At 32.3% G+C, this 20,446-nt stretch overlaps 3 long non-coding RNA genes across 3 annotated transcripts; all 3 read right to left on the bottom strand.

Moving 5' to 3' along the window:
- Positions 1 to 5,798: 5,798 nt before the first annotated feature.
- LOC106708113 lies at positions 5,799 to 7,566 on the bottom strand. The gene is made up of 3 exons (XR_001356880.2): positions 7,460 to 7,566; positions 6,941 to 6,985; positions 5,799 to 5,916 (listed from the first exon to the last, which is right to left on the bottom strand). It is a non-coding gene; the product is annotated as an uncharacterized LOC106708113 (long non-coding RNA).
- Positions 7,567 to 8,365: 799 nt separating this feature from the next.
- Positions 8,366 to 9,355, bottom strand: LOC123722560. The gene is made up of 3 exons (XR_006756516.1): positions 9,330 to 9,355; positions 9,021 to 9,061; positions 8,366 to 8,442 (listed from the first exon to the last, which is right to left on the bottom strand). It is a non-coding gene; the product is annotated as an uncharacterized LOC123722560 (long non-coding RNA).
- An 842-nt stretch (positions 9,356 to 10,197) lies between these two features.
- LOC106708110 lies at positions 10,198 to 13,757 on the bottom strand. The gene is made up of 4 exons (XR_001356876.2): positions 13,741 to 13,757; positions 13,509 to 13,591; positions 13,140 to 13,238; positions 10,198 to 10,454 (listed from the first exon to the last, which is right to left on the bottom strand). It is a non-coding gene; the product is annotated as an uncharacterized LOC106708110 (long non-coding RNA).
- Between the last annotated feature and the right edge of the window lie 6,689 nt (positions 13,758 to 20,446).

Below are 20,446 nucleotides of genomic sequence, written 5' to 3'. Positions count from 1 at the left end.
TCTTAAGACATATGACATGTAACCCTTTTCATCGGAAGTCGAAGCTAAGGCGTAATTGAATATTGAACCTTACGTTCTTTGTATTAAGATACTTTTCCGTCAAACTCCATTGCGGGTTGGCTTATTTAGCTTTTTTATTATGTGATATAGACTGACATTTTTATACTTTCTTTTGTATTTGATTAGCGTAATCTGTAATAAATAAAGGTTTTTTGCAATCACGATTTTTAATAAATTAATATTGTATGAAATTGTTTCATTTATAATCACCCTTTCCTAAAAAAATCACGTCTTTTATAAAGTTCATCCATCGATCATTTTAGAATTCAAACACCGTTTTTTAAATATATAATTTTGAAGAAAAATACAATTTAAAATTTCAAATGTTTATTAAATCTCTTCAATTTGCTTCATAAACTGTCAAGTCTAAAAATTATATAAATAAAAATATTATGTCGCGAACAAACATATCAACAAACAATCTTACTGTATTCTGGAAATACCTTACCTATGTCTTTATTAGAGCAAATAAAGAAAACTGTAGAAAAAAAATACAATTAGATTTAAAAAAAAAACTTAGATCTGGTATCAAAATTGACAATTCACGATTGACATTCTGAAAATTGGCATCGATTGACACTTGTTCAAACTTCAACAGTGTTAGAATCCGCGGCAACAATTCCCACTCGCTCTGTGCTGTAACTTTACCACACAGAAGACGACTCAAGTGGAAGCAATTCCCCGTACAGTCTAATGAATGTTTATGCCGGAGATATAATTCTCGTCCTCTTTAGCTTTAATATACAAGATAAGGATAGGAACAGTGTCCTTCCTCTGCCGTCACAATGGAACTGACGTTACATACCCGCGAAAAACATAACCTCTGTCATTCAAAGATTTTGAAACGCTCAAATCACGATTATTCTGATTGTTTTTTTTATAAAATTTCGTTATCATTTACCGTAGTCCTATGTGGTCTTCCATCGCCTTTTTTAATTTGTACCATGTAATCTTTACTATTCTGTAATATTAATCGAAAAATTATTTAAAATAGACGTATTCAAAAATAAAATGTCAACAAATTCCTAATTCCATAGATAGACTTTTTCTGCCATATTATTTCTCAACCTTTTCTAGGTTGAGAAATAAAGATTGAAGATTTTTACTATACCATTTAAGGTTAACTTTAAATTTTTAATTTAACTTTCTTAAGCAAAAATATTTGCAAAACTCGAATTATATTCACTTAACGTGATTTAGAACTGTAATTAAATCAGACCTTGTTTGATATTTTAAAGTTCTGTAATTACCATGCTTCGTTGTTTCCAAAATATTTTATGATTACGACCGCCTCTATTACTGCCTGTAATGTTTTTGGCATGTTTCAAAGGCTTCTGAACATGACCAGGCTGAAATATTTCGTATATATTTATTTTATGCTTATCTATCTTTACTAATATACCCTCTTTCCCTTCCCACCTTTTTCCTGTTAGGAAAGGATGAGAAGGGGAAGTGGATTTGGCGGTAGAGAGGACGCATAGGAAGTGGAAATATCCCCTTTTCTGTGCGTCCTCTTCTCCGTTGATTAAAGGTAGGCAACGCATCTGCATTTGCGGATGTCTATGGGCAACGGTCGCCTCGCTATTACGGCGAATTCAGGTGGCCGTTTGCTTGTGTGCCACCTTTTTATATAAAAAAGGGGAAAGATTTGATTGTTTCTTTGCATTAAATAGGCTCCTAAAATACTGAACCGATTTCAAAAATCCTTTCCCTGTTGGAAAACACTCCGAGTGTTATAGCTTATATTTACTTAGATAGGCTAGATTTTTAATTCCATGCAGTCAAAGTCGCGGGCAGCTATTAGTGTTATGATACTAGTAATAAAAGTTTCATTTGCACAAAAATATTATTCTCTTTTCAGAAAGTTAAAAAGAAAATGGATAAATGACTAAAAGATTTCAAATAAACATACATACGGTAATAGGATTCAGTGGTTGATGTAGGATACATATTAGTTTTTTATAACAGATCTTGATGCTAAAGTCATCATCCCCAAGGGATATACTCTAAAAATGTGACAATAATTTAACATAAATCCTATATATCTCTGACATTATAAATGCGACTGTTTGGGTGGATATTTGTTACAAGGTATCTCCAGAACGGCTAAAGGGATCTCGATGACATTTGGCATAGATGTAGAACATAGTCTGGAGGAACACATAGGCTACTAAGTTTTTACTACATTCGTGCGGACAGAGTCGCGGATAACAGCTAGTAATATTATTAATAAAGTTTAGAACTTCTCAACGGATCTGTATGATATAACAATCTGGAATACATAGGCTATAGAAAGCTACTAAATGTAAAACTGTAGACCGAAGATACTGATATTTGTCTCTTTAAAATATGTCTGGTTTTGTATAACCTTTCTGTTAAACTACCCGAACTTGCAAACCGTCAATTTTATTTTCCGGTACCATCTTTTTTTGGTCTCAGATTAAAACTTTGTAGACTTTCAATTATGTTATTTTAAAAAGTGAGATTAAAAAATTAAATAAAGATGCTTACGTCATTTGTATGTAAAAGTTGGAACATCAGGAAAACCATCAACAAATACATTGGTGACGACATTTTTGAATTGTTTTTGATTCTAAAAGTGGATTTATAAAAATAATAGCTGTCGCCTGAGACTCCGTCCGCGCGGAAATAAAAAAAAACTTAATAAATAGCCTATGTGTTCTTCCAGACTATGTTGTACATTCATCAAGATCCGTTGAGCCGTTCCGGAGATACCTTCATACAAACATCCATTCAAACATTCGCATTTATAACATTAGTTCGATGACACAAATATAAATAAAATACTGCGAACCGCAAGAATGGTACCATTTGATTATATAAATTATGGTTAATCAGTTGTTATTATGTTTTGTTTTCAATAAATGTTCGTAAGAACTAAAATTATATATTAGTTTACTAATATTAAAAATGCTGGATTGATGTTTGTTAGAACTGCTGTTTAACTGCTGTTCAACAGAAATTTAGCATAGATATAAATCATAGCCTGGAACATAGGCTACTTATTAAGTTTTTTTTTTAATTCCGCGCGGTTGGAGTCTCGAACGACAGCTAGTTTTAGCTAACTTTTAAATCTTTTTATCGTATTTTGCTCTTTAGCTTACCTTCTTAAGTGATTGCTTCTGAAAATGATACGAAACAAAAGTTAATTTTTATTTAGACGTTTAAAAAGAGTGAAATTTTAATTACGACATAAGAAACAAGTTTTCTAATTAATAAACTTATGTATTCATTAAATAAAAGAAAATTAAACACTTAGTACTAAAACAGTTAAATTACGGAATCCACTAATGTCCTAACCTAACCTTATACATCTTTACTCTTTAGCCATAGATCTATTGATGGAGTTTTCCATACAAGTCAAAACGAGAGTCGATTTTCGAAATATCATTTTGTATTATAAATGACAACATTGAGGGAGCTTATCTCAACAAAAGGTCACCGGAGGACTTTCTTTTGCCTTAGTTTTGTTTTTCGAATTATAGGTTCAATTAACTCGAATTAACTCGAATTATAGGTTAATCTACGACAATATAATTAAAAGGCTGTTTTTAAATTCAAATACAATAATTCGTATTAATTTAATCTTTCTTGCCTAAGTCTTTATAAAGTACTGGCTGCGCCCGCGCGGTAAAAAAAAACTTATTTTTTAGCCTATGTGTCGGTCCGGAGATATCTTCTAAAAAACATCCATCCATACATCTAAATATCCACATCTATATATATAAAAGAAAGTTGTGTTAGTTACACCATTTATAACTCAAGAACGGCTGAATCGATTTGACTGAAAATTGATGGGCAGTTAGCTAAGAACCAGGAAACGGACATAGGATAATTTTTACCCCGTTTTATATTTTTTATTTTATTCCGTGCGGACGGAGTCGCGGGTAAAAGCTAGTTTATAATATTAGTAACTTCAACTGTGTCATATTTTATCAGTCTATCCATCTGAACGTTTAAAATTAAAACTGGTAGATAAGAAAAAAATAATTACAGGTTTAATTTATTACAAAAATATTTAAATTATAAGGACAGAATTATGCAATGTTAAAAAGTTGGTACTTCGCCATTCTTTTTTAGGCGACTTACCGAGCGACTAAATGGCCAGTTTTTTAATATTTATGTTGCCGTGTGTACGAAGGGCCTAAAGCGCAATCTATCGAATTTATGGTCTACTAGCTTTTACCCGCGACTCCGTCCGCGCGGAATAAAAAATAGAAAACGGGGTAAAAATTATCCTATGTCCGTTTCCTGGTTCTAAGCTACCTGCCCACCAATTTTCAGTCAAATCGATTCAGCCGTTCTTGAGTTATAAATAGTGTAACTAACACGACTTTCTTTTATATAGAATTTTTTAGACCGAACACATGATTTTTTCACTGTGGTAAATTCTATATAATTCTAAATTAATAAACAGAAAGCATGTTTATAATAAATAAAACAATAAATCAAGAGCTTTCTCTCTTTATTAAAACAGTATAACATTATTATTCGTCACCGTCGTCCTGTTGAAAAAAAAAATACGTAAAAATAAATAAATTATATTAAAAACTATTACATTAATAAATGCATAGATTAATTAATTTTTTTTACTTCTAACATTAATTCAATATTTTAACTTTACTTATATCTCAATTTTTATTTACCATTCATCGAAAACTATGCATATATTTTCGAAGAACATTTTTTAAATAAATTTTGCACTTATTATCCTGTCCTTTTCCTTATAACGGCATAAATCAAACAAATACCTCGACAAACACATTAATTACCTTCCTTAACATAATCTACCTTCATTGCATTTTATCTCACAATTTTCACAAAAATAACTAAAGAAATTGAAATAACAATATGGCCGCCATGTATGTGACGTTTCTGCTTAATTTAACATTTCAGTATTCCACGCCGTCATGTTGAAAACATCCTTTTTTAAAATCTACTTAGAAATGTGTTTAATTTCAAGGAATATCAAGAATATTTTGACTCACCGGATATTGTTCCTGTTCGCCTTTAGATTTTGGGAATCGTATAACCTAAAATATTAACACAAATGTATGAAATGAGACCGAAAATCGCCCGACTGATAGGATGTTAATAGCTCAGGTATGAATGTCATATTCAGAGTCGTTTTATTTTTATATTAAAAGGTGGCAAACGAGCAAACAGCCACATGAATTCGCCGAAATGGCGAAGCGACTGCTGCCCATAGACATGCAATTGCAGATGCGTTGCCTACATTCAATCGACGAAGGAGGAGACGCACAAAAAGAGATAACCTTCCTATGCATCCCCTCCTCCATCAAATCCACCTCCTTTTCCTATCCTTTCCTTATAAGAAAAGGGTGGGAAGAGAAAGAGGACTAAAATTAGGTTGGTGACGAAGAGATTCAGTATACTTAGCTACAGAGCGGACATTAAGAACAATTAATGGCCGCTCCTTTTTAATATGTTAACATAATCGCTCATAAACTTGATAACCGAAAATGTACCAATAGTAGAATTTTTGAATTTACGTTTTTATTCGTAACGTCCTGTCTATACATATATGCCTAAATTCAATGTGTTTGGTGACCTCTTATAGTAAAAATTGTTAGACAAATTTTCACTAGTCACTGACATATATAATCAACTAGCTATAAGCTGTGATATTTTGTGCTTATTTGATTTTCGCCATTGTGGCGCTGTGGTTTTATGGTGTTTTAAATTAATAACTAGTTTTTTGGTTTAACTTACTAGGCCTCGTGGTAACATGTCGTTAGATTGCATCTTTGGTACCTCTTCTGTGTTGCGAGATTGCTTAGAATGCTTCAAACCTCGAATCCTTTTTCCTTGTCGCTTGAAAATGTTTGAAATAGAATTGATATATTAATTTAACTTTTTTTTCTGACACTAATAGAATGTGTGTATAAAAATAATACTGAAGAAACTACAATTTTTGGAACGAAGTTCCTTATCGCGCGTTGTGAAAGGGGGCTAGACGGAAAAAATTCTTACGAAAAGTTGTCACGACACTTTTTGCTATAGTAAGTATGTTAACGACGAATGAGCGCTACTTCACCATGGCAACGACGTGACAATATATAACGAAAATTCATAGAAATAAAATGTACTTCTTGTGAAGACTTAAGTTTTTTATTCAACGAATAAACATTGGTTCCTTCACTAATTAATCGAAAGGAACTTTGTTCCATCCGGGTGTCCCTTGACACCTCTCAAGTTTTGCTTTTTTTTATTAGCCGACTTCAAAAAGAACGAGGTTATCAATTCGACTGTATTTTTTTTTTATATTTGTTATTACTAATATACTGTTCGTAAGAAACGGGATTCTTACCACGATTAGGCTGTTTGTGCGGTGTCACAACACCAGTCAACCCGTGAACATGGCGCATGCAACTGTGCCGAAATATCGGGAGCTCAAATAGCCTAATCGTGGTAAGAATCCCGTTTCTTACGAATTGTATACTGAAGAAAGTATATATAGATATGTGTAACAATATAGTAAATAAAAATATGACGACTTATTAGCCGTCATATTTTTATATACTTATATCTCAATAGAGATGGAATAATACATACTATGTTGAATTTTAATATAGACAAAGGCAAAAAGATGTCATTTTTAAATACAAAAAATTACAAAGTACATTATTTTATGTATTTAACGTGCGAAAAGGATAAAATTATCGTATTATCTCATTACAAGAAAGACAGATCAAGACTAGTTTATTGCTTAGGCAAAATGAAAAAAAAATGAAAAAACTCTCAATAAAAATTTATTAATATAACAGAGAGTGCAAAAAAAGCGTGACAGATTATTAGACAGGTATTAAATTAGAATTAAATGTATAAGTATACTTACAGAGCTAATACAAAGCGTTGAGATACAGACACTAATTCCACTGCTCTGAAATTTATCAAAATTGACACATATGTTAATTAAAATAGTAAAAAACCCGACCGATTGTATCACACTCGGTGGATGAATACAATTCTAATATTTCAATCGTCCAAATCGATTCAATCGTTGAGGCTAAAGGAGTCCACAACAGTTTTACAAACTTCATACGTAAAAACATATATACACCAGAAAAACAATACCCTCGTGTATCAGTCGGATATAAATGTATTTTATTGCAACAAAATATATGAATTTTATAAATGAAATGTATTAGATTGTTTTTTTATCATACTTCATACTAATATTATAAATGTGAATGTTTAGATGGATGGATGGATGTTTGAAGTTATCTCCAGAACGTCTCAACTGATCACGATGAAATCTGGCATAGACGTAGATCATAGTCTAGAAGAACACATAGGCTACTTAATAAGTTTTTTTTTTAATTACAGCTAGTTTTATATATATAAATGTAATTACCGATATCACGAAAAATCCGAACATCAGTAAAATAATAAAATACATTTTCGTCGACATGTCGAAGTCTTTTCAGAAAGCTGGCAAGAATGACGGAACAGAAAGAAACGAATTCAATTACTTTAGTCAAAAATATGTCAAATTAAATTAGATTTGAAGTAAATTAGAAACAAGTTTTCTAATTAGTTAGACAGAAAGAATTTTAAGAGGCAATGTTTAATTAAAAAGGGTGAAAAAACTTAATTAATTTGCGTGAAAAAAACAAAAACGTACAAAAACAAAATTACAATTTGTTAATCTTCTATATATATAAAAGAAAGTCGTGTTAGTTACACTATTTATAACTCAAGAACGGCTGAATCGATTTGACTGAAATTTGGTGATGAGGTAGCTTAGAACCAGGAAACGGACATAGGATAATTTTTACCCCGTTTTCTATTATTCATTCCTCGCGGACGGAGTCGCGGGTAAAAGCTAGTAACAACTATTTGAATAACAAAGACATTCAAAACAAGCCATCCATAGAGAGGAAAACACGAACCGAACTTTAAACCATGACTTGTCGACACATTTCATACAATATTATGCTGGATTCCAATCGTAATGTCATAGACAACTTATAACTTACCGTAAAACTTGTTGACTCAAAAAGATTTCTCATTAAACACTTTTTAGTATAGACCTTCAGGATAGGATCAAGTCACTTTATCTCACAAAATAATTAAAAAAAGTAAGATATCATAATGGCCGCCATGTTTGGAATTGTACGTGCTTTAGTTTACTTTTTAGCCGACTTCAAAAGGAGGTTATCAATTCTATTGTATTTTTTTTTTCAATTTAAAAGATTGTATAGTTCAGTTTTCATTAAAATAGCAAATACGAGGAAAATAATAAAAAAGTAAATAGACAAGGGCTTCATATATTCATATAATGTTGACAGTTATTAAATGTTCAATATAAATCTAATCTTCGTACTCTTCCAAGTTCTGCTGAAAACAATAAACTTTTTTAAGAACAGTGGTAGATCCCGCAACAACAATATTTGTTGGGTGCACGAATTGGTCGGGTCGACCGGTGAAATACCACGACCACACAGAAGACAGGCGTGAAGTGGAAGCAATTCCACGTTTCTTCTGATGAGTGTGGTACCGGAGGCCTAATTTTAGTCCCCTTTCCCTTCCCACCCTTTTCTTATTAGGAAAAGGATGGGAAGGAGAAGTGGATTTGGCGGAAGAGAAGACGCATAGGAAGGAGAAATATCCTCTTTCTGTGAGTCTCCTTCTCCGTTGATTAAAGGTAGGCAACGCATCTGTATTTGCGGATGTCTGTGGGCAACGGTCGCCTTGCTATTTCGGCGAATTCAGGTGGCCGTTTGCTCGTTTGCCATCTTATGATATAAAAAAACACGGAGAATTTTAAATGTCGACACATTGGAAAACAACAAATTGTCATCCCTTACATTGTCTTTGAAAAAGTAGAGACAACAATATATCTGACAAGTGTCACAAGGAAATTAACTTTTAAAAAAAATTACAATCGTTTAAAAAACTTTACAAGTACACACCTTTCCTCTCTGTACATCTTTGTTAACGTTCAAAAAGAAATCTACAAGAAAAATAAAGTAATAATTAAAATATAAAAAAGGTAAAGCCTGCTATACAAGTTCAGTTTTAACTAAACAGTTGGACTTTTCAGTTAAAACTGATGGTATGTTGCGGGCTTAATAGTAGTAGAATTAAACATGAACTATTATATAGGAACATATGTTTATCACGTTAAAAATTAAGGACAATTAGATTGTAACAGCTTTTTAACAGTATTTATTACTCCAAGTAGCTAAAAATACGTGATGGCTAATGACGTTCATACTTACAGTACCATCCACCAGACCCTGGGGTCTGAAATATAATAAAACAACTCTTAATAACTTAAATACACAGAAGCTACCATTATTTCGACTGATTAAAGTAGACAGTGACAAGGAACTTTTGCCTCAATTATTGGAATCTGTATTTATAAAAAAAGTCGTGTTAGTTACACTATTTATAACTCAAGATCGGTGGAACTGATTTAGCTGAAAATTGATGGGGAGGTAGCTTAGAACTAGGAGACGGACATAGGCACTTTTTTTATCTTGTGTGCATTTTTTTTTATTCCGTGCGGACGGAGTCGCGGGTAAAAGCTAATACGATATAAATATACAACTTATATTTAATCCGGAGCACAGAAATGAGGCAAAATAGCCCCCGGGAACCTTTATCTGAGGTTTTGCGTCACTCACACTAGTAACGTCTAGAAAATTTACTCTCGATTAGACATCACTTATATGAAACACTCCATCTGTCTTACTAATATTATAAACTAGCTTTTACCCGCGACTTCGTCCGCGCGGAATAAAAAAAATGCACACAAGATAAAAAAGTTCCTATGTCCGTCTCCTAGTTCTAAGCTACCGATCGATCTTGAGTTATAAATAGTGTAACTAACACAACTTTCTTTCATATATATAGATGCGAATGTTTAGATTGATGGATGGATGGATGTTTGTTACAAGATATTTCCAGAACGGCAGCATGGATCTCGATGTTGCGGGCGACAGCTAGTCGGTTATATATCTAAATATTTATTCAAACCTAAGTAAGTACATTAAAAATTCAAACTTATTAAATTAGGACAATATTACTGGAAATAAAATCTTTGATCAGTTTGATTATGCATCGCTCTAAATCTCTCATTAACAAACACTTAAAGTGCAAAAGTTTATTAACAGATTTATTGCCACAATGTAATCTATACTAAGGTTATCTCTCTGTGTGTCAGATAATGACAGTTGCATTTTACTTAATACTATTTTAATGTACAATTATGTGCTTGGCAACACTGTTCTGCCTACTTCATTATGTCTTTTGTTGCCTATATTTTTACTGTAACCTACCGTATATCTGTCCGGTAATCCATCTTTATATACATGACCATGTGTCATGTAATCTCTTTGATCCTGAAATATGAAATAGGTACAAATATTGAAGTGAACTGTTAGTAATCCTTACTAATATTATAAATGCGAAAGTAACTCTGTCTGTCTGTCTGTCTGTCTGTCTGTCTGTCTTGCTTTCACGCAAAAACTACTGAACCGATTTAAATGAAATTTTGTACACAAATAGTCTAGAGCCTGAGGATGGACATAGGCTACATTTTAACGCGAAAAAGGGGTTGTAAGGGGTTGAAAGTGGGGGTGAAAGTTTGTATGGAATTATCGTCATTTTTACAGGTAGAAGATTGAAACTTATTTTCAAGGCTAATTTGATAAAGATAAATATGAAATTAAATTTTTGGAAAAATTTTACCCCCAAGGGTGCTAAATAACAATAGGGGATGAAATTTTGTTTGGCAATATATTCGGTTTTGGTGAATGTTTTGTTTAATATGCTTTGCTGTAACCCTTACCAATATTTAGTCTAGAGCCTGAGGAAAGACGTAGTCTACATTTTAACGCGAAAAAGGGGTTTGAAGGGGTTGAAAGTGGGGGTGAAAGTTTGTATGGAATTATCGTCATTTTTACAGTTGGAAGCTTGAAACTTATTTTTGAGGTTGCTAATCCTTACTTAATATTATAAATGCGAAAGTAACTCTGTCTGTCTGTCTGTCTCGCTTTCACGCAAAAACTACTGAACCGATTTAAATGAAATTTTGTACACAGATAGTCTAGAGCCTGAGGATGGACATAGGCTACATTTTAACGCGAAAAAGGGGTTGTAAGTGGTTGAAAGTGGGGGTGAAAGTTTGTATGGAATTATCGTCATTTTTACAGGTAGAAGATTGAAACTTATTTTCAAGGCTAATTTGATAAAGATAAATACGAAATTAAATTTTTGTAAAATGTTACCCCCAAGGGTGCTAAATAACAATAGGGGATGAAATTTTATTTTGCAATATGTGAGGTTTTGTTGAATGTTTTCTTTAATATGTTTTGCTATTACCCTTACCAATATTTAGTCTAGAGCCTGAGGAAGGACATAGGGCACATTTTAACGCGAAAAAGGGTTTGCAAGGGGTTGAACGTGGGGGTGAATGTTTGTATGGAATTATCGTCATTTTTACAGGTAGAAGATTGAAACTTATTTTCAAGGCTAATTTGATAAAGATAAATATGAAATTAAATTTTTGGAAAAATTTTACCCCTAAGGGTGCTAAATAACAATAGGGGATGAAATTTTATTTGGCAATATGTGAGGTTTTGTTGAATGTTTTCTTTAATATGTTTTGCTTTTACCCTTACCAATATTTAGTTTAGAGCCTGAGGAAGGACATAGGGCACATTTTAACGCGAAAAGGGGGTTGTAAGGGGTTGAAAGAGGGGGTGGAAAATTGTATGGAAGTATCGTCTTTTTTTACAGTTAGAAGCTTGAAACTTATTTTTGAGGCTGCTAATTTGATATAAAGAAATTAATATTCAATATTTGAAAAAAGTTTACTCTTAAGGGTGCTAAATAACAATTAGGGATGAAATTTTGTTTGTGAATATTTTAGATTTTGTTGAATGTTTTGTTCAATATGTTTTGCTGTTACCGTTACAAATATTTAGTTTAGAGCCCGAGAAAGGATAAAGACTACTTTACAACGCGAAAAAGGGTTTGTAAGGGGTTGAAAGTTAGGGTGGATATTTGTATGAAAGTATCGTCATTTTTACAGTTAGAAGCTTGAAACTTATTTTTGAGGTTGCTAATTCTATATAAATAAATAGGAAATTAAATTTTTGTAAAAATTTTGCCCCCAAGAGTGCTAAATAACAATAGGGGATGAAATTTTGTTAGGCAATATGTAAGGTTTTGGTGAATGTTTTGTTTAACATGTTTTGATGTTACCCTTAGCAATGTAACATCAGTCTAGAGCCTTTGAGAGTTTTTTAGGCTGCTGATTTGATATAAATAAATATGACATTTGAAATTTGTAAAAGTTTTACCCTCAAGGTTGCAATAATGTAACAAATCGGAATAGGGGATGAAAGTTTGTATGGGAAGATGTTTATGTGAATATTTTGTAAGTTTAATATTTTTTGGCATTTTTTATAAGTTTAAGTAAAAAAAACAACAACAACATAATTCTCGACCCGTAACCCAGAGGGGTAGGCAGAGACCCAGGACCTACATTTGGCGCGGTCCGGGCACACCTCTTTCTATGTTCTTCTACATACATCAAAGCATAGCACGTTGGTTAAATAAAATAATTAGCTCAAAAAAAATGCTACCCAAAATAGTATTTCACGCGGACGAAGTCGCGGGCACAGCTAGTTAAATGTATATTTATTTCAACATGTATTTATTACACAAGGTGGGAACTTAAGTAACCGATGTCTATATACTTTTGTAACATTACCGTGGGTTTCTGAAGTCAAAAGACCTGTTTTAAACACATTGTTATATCTATTTTGTCAAAGATATTGAGAGGGATGACGATATGTTTTTTTTTTTATTTTTAGTCTCAGAAACCAACTTTATGTGTTGCAAATACGTTGCTTACCTTTGGACTATAAACTATAGAAAGGTTATTTTATTTTACTATAATTTCCTCTGACGAATTCATCTACCATTTCTCTTTTGCAAAATGGTGGGAAGGAAAACTAGAATTTGGTATCCGACACTGCATCTATCAGATATAAGAAGGTGGAAATGCAATTACTTACTATGCTTCGTTTTGGCCAAAAAATCCTCGTCCCAACCCCTCTGTTGGTAAATCGAGGTTTTTTCAGATTTTTCAGCCACTTATGAGAGACTTGGGAAGTCTGAAATTTTTAAAAATAGAATATGAAATATTAAAAAAAAATCAAATAACTACCTTTTGTCTGCGACTTCGTCTAGGCGGAATGAAAAAAAATACTAGTAAATATAGCCTATGTTACTCAGTGATAATGTAGCTTTCTAAGGGCAAAAGAATTTTTGAAAACGATCCAGTAGTTTTTGAGTTTAATCGTTACATACAAAAATAGAAATATTTGCCCTTTGTAAAATTAGCATAGACATAAAGATATGTTTAATTTTGATATTTAACTTACATTAAACATAGCGAAAAAACCAAAAATCAGCAACATAAATAGAAAATGCATTGTTGTTGACATTTTCAAACTCCTTTTTTCTCCTGAAATAGGAATTCCTAGAGATAAGTAAAATTAAAAAAATATAATTTAAAACATTTTTAGAACTAAAATTTTTATTTTATTTTTACGAATATAGGATATTTTAAATGTTTTGTATTACTTAAGTAATTTTTTAAACCCATGAAAGTACCTTTGTACAGATTTGTAGAGTGACTGTTGAAAATAGATCGTTCATTTATATAAAATGTAAAACTCAAAATGACATTGTATTGAACAAATTACTAACAAGTGCTCTAATTTCCACAAACAAAGTTATTATGTACTAAGTAATAACGATTTAATTTAATACAATGAAACAATAATGAAGTAAAATAAAAAAGGACCCAACAACATTTTCAATTTTATTTATTTCTAAGTGAAATGAAATCTTATTTTAAAGTTTTACTAGTAAAAGATGGCAAATGAATAAGCTTTTACTTGGTATTGCGAAATTAGCGAAGTGATGAGACATCACTTCTGTAACTAAAGCTGGTAACGCTTTGATTTCATTTAGTAAACAGAAAAATAGATGTTCAATATAATTGATACTTCCCTTTCCTATCCATTCCCTTCCTCTTATTATTCTTTCCTTTGGAAATAATTGAAAAAGAGCGGTTTAGTATTGGACCTTCAACATACAATCGTCATACGAAAAGCTGATATACTTCGCACTTGAGGCATGTTTTCTGTGTGGTCGTGGTAATCACCGGTTGATCCGGCCCATTCGTGCACCCAACAAATTTTGTGGTTCGGGATCTACCACTTTTAAACTGAACCGATATTTACGTAACCAACCCGCACAGGACCAGCGTAGTTGAATATGGCCTAGTAACCTCTAACTTGGGGTAGGCTCCGAGCCCCTCAGTGGGACGACGAGCTGATGATGATGATGATATTGACGTGTGAGGTTCCATATTGTGCACAGTTGACGGTGAGGTTTATTAAGTTTTTTGAATAAACAACTTTTAAATACTGAGTTTTAAATCTTTTTATTATTATTAAAAGATGTGAAGGGGAAGTGGATTTGGCGTAAGAGTGGACGCATATGAAGGGAAAATACCCATTTTCTGTGCGTCCCCTTCTCCGTTTAGCATCTGTTCTCCGCATTCTGCATTTGCGGGTGTCTATTGGCAGCGGTCGCGTCGCCATTTTGGCCAATTCAAGTGACCGATTGCTCGTTTGTAACCTTATGATATAAAAAACGAGTTATGTTATGTCATTCTTATATTTATTTAAATTTCTTTACTATTATTATGTTTAAAAATAAAAGAAATATTATATTTATTTGATATAATACAAGCGTAGAAATTACTGAATAATATGAACGTTCACTTTATTTTTTTATCAGAACGCTCCATTGATACCAACATAACAATTTAACATCGAACACAACAGTAATAAAAACGCATTGTTCATTTCAATATATTTATTGGAACGAATTTTCCACAGCAACCGCATTGCCTTGAAATAAATATTTATTAGTAAGATAAATTTTTTATTTAATAACTTTAACAAAAATCTTATTCTAGAGTCCCACAAAACAACCTTAGGTCATTTGTCTGAAAAATTATAAACGGTATAGAACATTTTACAATTTTACATTACAACTACCAATTGCCTGCGACTTTGATCGCGGCAAATAAAAATAACTTTTCTAACTTTTCTAGTAGTAAATAGCTGTCCAACTGTTCAAATCGTTTCTGTAGTTTCGAAGCCTATTTAATGCAAACAAACAAACACATAATCAAATCTTGCCTCTTTATAATATTAGTATATAAGATATATAGACAAAGTAATGGAATTATGTGAAGGAAAACTTCGTGATGAACAAAGAATGAAAGAAAGAAAGAGATAAAGAATTTTTTTTTGTTGAATTCACTGCACTAGCGAGGTAAGCCTAGGGCCTACACTTTGTATAGTCTCTAGCCCCTGTGGAGACGTATACGAGCTGATGTTGAATACAATTGAATATTTACTCACATTATACGACAACCTATGAAATAAAATCTTTATTATATCTCGTTTTATTAATCTTACTAATGTTATAAATAAGAAAGTATAAATTGAAAGATGTTTTTAACTCTAACTACAGATCGGATAAACGGATTTGAATGAAATTTGAAACAGAGATAGATTACAGTACAATAGCACACAGGCTATCTTTTAGTTGTCGCTTGCGACTCCGTCCGCGTGGATTAAAAAAAAACTTAGTAAAGTAACTTTAGCCTAGTAAGGCTACTAGTTAGTAGGAGCTGCTTTTCCAGACTATGCTTTACATCTATGCCAAACTTCATCAAGATCTGAAGATCCGTTCCGGAGATACCTTCAAACAAACATTCATCCATCCATCGTAGTAACAACCATTCATCCATCCAATAGTAGTAAGATAATACGTACGTCGTAGTCAAAGTTCTGTTTAAGGGAAAAATTTAATTGTTTAATATTTTATATTTCTACTACTGTGTTGAAATCATTTGTAATTTGGCTTACAAATGGCAATGGAAGTTTATAAAAAAGTTCTGGTACTTTCTAACATTTGAAGGGGACAAAAGGAATAATATATTAGAATAGTTATTTCAATAACTAAAATGCTAGGAAATCATATTTAAGTGTTAAAAAAATAACTTTAAAACAAAAATCTTACGGGGTCAGTCTGAAAAAATAAATACGAAAATAAAAATCAAAATTTGAAAATTTCTCATTACTTTGACTAAATTTGGATAAAAATAAGAAAAAAGAAAAGATGAGGCTTACCTTCTTCTATAAAAAAAAAACATGAAATTAATATATTTTGTAAAACTATGACGGTAATCGATTTGACTGAAAATTGGTGGGCAGGTAGCTTAGAACCAGGAAACGGACATAGGATCATTTTTACCCCCTTTTCTATTTTTTATTCCGCGCGGACGGAGTCGCGGGTAAAAGCTAGTATATAATAGAAACTAATGATACGTCGAATTTAATGTCCGCATTTAAAATGTAATCTTGTATGTATTAAACAGATAATGATTAAAATACGAGAAATATGAACTAGCTGTTGCATGCGACTTCGTCTACGTGGAATAAAAAAAAATCTAGTCGGCAATATTAGCCTATAACAACCGGGGATAGTGTAGCTTTCCAACTGTGAAAGAATTTTTCAAATCGGAAATCAGCTTCGAAACATATTAAATGCAATCCAACAAACAAACAGTCAAATCTTTCCTCTTTATAATATTAATATAGACGTAAAGTAACATACCTTTTTCTATAAAAAGAAAAAAAAAACACAACAAATTAATTTGTTAAAAAATACTCTTTATACTTACGTATAATGTAAACAACAAAAACATAGCACCAGTAATCAAGAGGAGTAGACAGAGAAAGCGGACCTAAATTTCGCGCAGTCCTAACACCTCTCCCGTTTCTTCTACATTCATACTTTTAAGTCAGGTTTGCTGGCCGGTTTTAAGGCCGACTGCTCCTTTGCCAACTTATAATATAAAAAAATATAGGAAAATTGGCCGCATACGCATACTTCAACAAAAAAAAACAAAATTACTCCAGTAAATGTGTATTTTGATTAGTGCATCTTGTTAACTAAACTAAGAGGTGGCTATAAATATAAAAAAGTTAAAATCATCTATTTGTTATTTTGGCCCTTATACATAGGACCCATCGATTATTTGGAATATAATCTAATATATAAAATTCTCGTGTCACAGTTTTCGTTGCCATACTCCTCCGAAACGGCTTGACCGATTCTCATGAAATTTTGTGAGCATATTCAGTAGGTCTGAGAATCGGCCAACATCTATTTTTCATAACCCCCCCCCCCCCCCCCCCATTTTTTAACTGCGCGCGGACGGAGTCGCGGGCGACAGCTAGTATATTATATATTTAACTGACTAACAATTTAAAGATTTTCTGGACAATTATTAGTATGTAATATCCAAGGAAAATCTGTATTACTTACGCGTTTCTTGTTTTTGTCCATTTTCGGTCCAGACAAGCGGTGCTGTAAATTATAGATACATCTCAAATTAATAATGCGGCAACATTAATAACAACATATGAAATACTACGCCTTTTATAATATACAGGATGTAGAATTGATTTTTTTTTTTTTAATTTCAGCATATATTTTTTTTTTAACTTTAACGTAACGAGTACTCTAAGTAGTGTTATTTTTTTAACTCATCGTTTTGAGTTTGTAAATAAATGTTAAATTTATACATACTCGAGGTTTAGGCTGTAAAGAAAAGATTTAATTATAAATCTCGTGTCAATCATCGTCAACTCATATACAGGTGCTCAAGCTCAGGTGATCCAAAAGCTTTTGAAGCTTGAGATATGTGTCGTTGAAGTCCAATTTATGTTCAACGATAAATGTAAAGTAATTTAAATTTCTAATAAAATCGTATAAATCAGATTTTCAACTGAAACAAGCCTAATAAAAATGGATTTTCGTATCGTTATAATTTTTTTTGATTCACTCATCAAAAAAATAAAATATATTTATCATCTTCTTGAAATGTAATTTCTTTTTTCAACTTAGACATGCTGTATTTTTTTTTCTCAACAACTTTTTCTAGTTTTTTTAATTTCAAATATTAAACATAACACTTACACGTCCAGGCTGGAAAAAAACATAAAATAATAAATCTCACATCATTATTATGTATAGTATCCATCCATCCAAACTCGCTATACATATACTATACATAGGTCGCTAATTCATTTCTTTAACACGAACGAAGTCACGAGAGCTATATATATCACTAGCTGTCGCCCGCGACTCCGTCCGCGGGCAGTTAAAAAAAATCTCGTGTTACAATGTTTGTCCTCAATGGACTCCCAAACCACTTAACCGATTATAATAAAATTCGCACACCATGTGCAGTTCGATTCAACTTGAGAGATAGGATAGTTTAAATCTCAAAATATAGTCGCAATTTTAATTTATTGCTAATTATTTGTCTGTTATTATTTGACAGTCACAATTATCTGTTAACTCCAAATGATTCTAACAGATGTCGATACCTTTCGACTAGGTTGAGTAAGTAATCAATAGATGGCGCTGCTATGGCGTGTCATATAAGCTTATTAACTGCGCGCGGACGGAGTCGCGGGCGACAGCTAGTATATTATATATTTATCTCTACGTTTTATGCTTAAATTATTCCTTAAACTTTATACTTACTCCAGGCTGTAAAGAAAACAAAATAAATCGTATCAGTTGTAGTCAGTTCATTGTATGTGTCCGTCTAGGAGCTTACCTTAAGCTAGAGGTGACTAGGCTATTAGTCATGTTATAAGTCAAGTTGACATAGTGCGGGTTCACTTCATACATATCTTTGTCTTCGCTTATATGGGCATCATGATGTTTTCCTTCAACGTAAGAACGTCAGATAAATTTAAGTACATATGGAATTCGAAAAACACAGTGGTACAGGTAGATCGACTCTAGACATGTAAATTGCGGTTCGGACCAGTCCGATGCTTAACAACGGCAGATGGCTAAAAGGATCTCGATGCTAAGCCAATAGATGGCGCTATCTCATCAATTGACCTCAATGGTGTTTCTCTTCACTTGGACTTCAAAAAGAAGGAGGTTATCAATTCGACTGAATTTTTTTTTTATGTGTGTTACCGCGAAACTCCGCCCCTGGTGCTCCGATTTTGATAAAAATTATTTTAATCGAAAGGAAGTGCTTGCAGATGGGTCCCATTTTTTTTGTTTTTTTTTTTTAAATTTAAATAAAGTCAAGTCAAATAAATATCAGTTTCAAATATATCCTTAACTTAATACTTACTCTATATCTTGGTCGATGCTGTTAAGAAAATCTCACATCAATGAAATATATAAATATAGTGATGCTTATGGTCTGTTAATAAGATTACATTAGGTAATACTATTATAAATAAAAATAACTATCTTCTCTTCTTATAAAAAAATTTAAAGAAAAACATACTTTTTTCCTGCGTTTTTCACTGGGCAAACAAACTTCTAGGCCATCGGCTTTGACGCACATTCCTTGCGCTTCCAACATCTGAAAGATATAATTATTCAATTGCTTTCATGTACCAAAACATTCATAAAAACACAGTCATCTCTCAAATTTTTGTATGTTTTTGGGCCGTTCGGCAGTGGAAAAACATCTGTAAAGGTGTGATATTGTGTTCCAGTTTGTTTGCCTAACACCTACTCACTAACATAAGGATGCCACGGATTTAGATTAAATTCGGCTTAAATGTAGAACTCTGTTTTTTTTTTAATTCCGTGTGGACGGAGTCGCGGGCCTCAGCTATTATTTTTATATAAAAAGTACTTACTGATTCATCTTCATACTACGAGTATAATTAAAAAGAAAAGTTAATATATTTGATTCGATTTGTTTAGTGACAAAAATATATATTATAAATATAGAATAACCCAAAAAACACATAAATTTGCATAAAGTTATCAAAAGGTTTTATTTTACCTCTTCATTTTGCTGCAATAAAATTAGCAATCTTAGTATGTAACATTTATCTTACTAATATTATAAATGCAAATGTTTGAATGTATGGATGTTTGTTTAAAGGTATCTCCGAAACGGGTAAACGGATCTTGATGAAATTTGGCATGGATGTAGCACATAATCTGCAAGAACACATAGGCTACTTATTACGTTTGTTTTTAATTCCGCGCGGACGGAGTCGCAGGCGACAGCTAGTAATTACATAATGACATAATTTTTATGACAATTTCGTTGCCACAAACTGTGGTTTTGAACTTGCATATTTCGATATTGTGGCGGAAGGTTTAGAGAATTTTTGTACGTAGTTGAACATCGAATATAGATGTAGATTTCCCTTTGCCTTTCGTTGTGGTA

This window comes from Papilio machaon, chromosome 27 (assembly GCF_912999745.1).
Source record: "Papilio machaon chromosome 27, ilPapMach1.1, whole genome shotgun sequence".
NCBI lineage: Eukaryota > Metazoa > Arthropoda > Insecta > Lepidoptera > Papilionidae > Papilio > Papilio machaon.
Note: the sequence above shows the minus strand (reverse complement) of the source record. Positions and strands in the feature narration are given on the sequence as shown.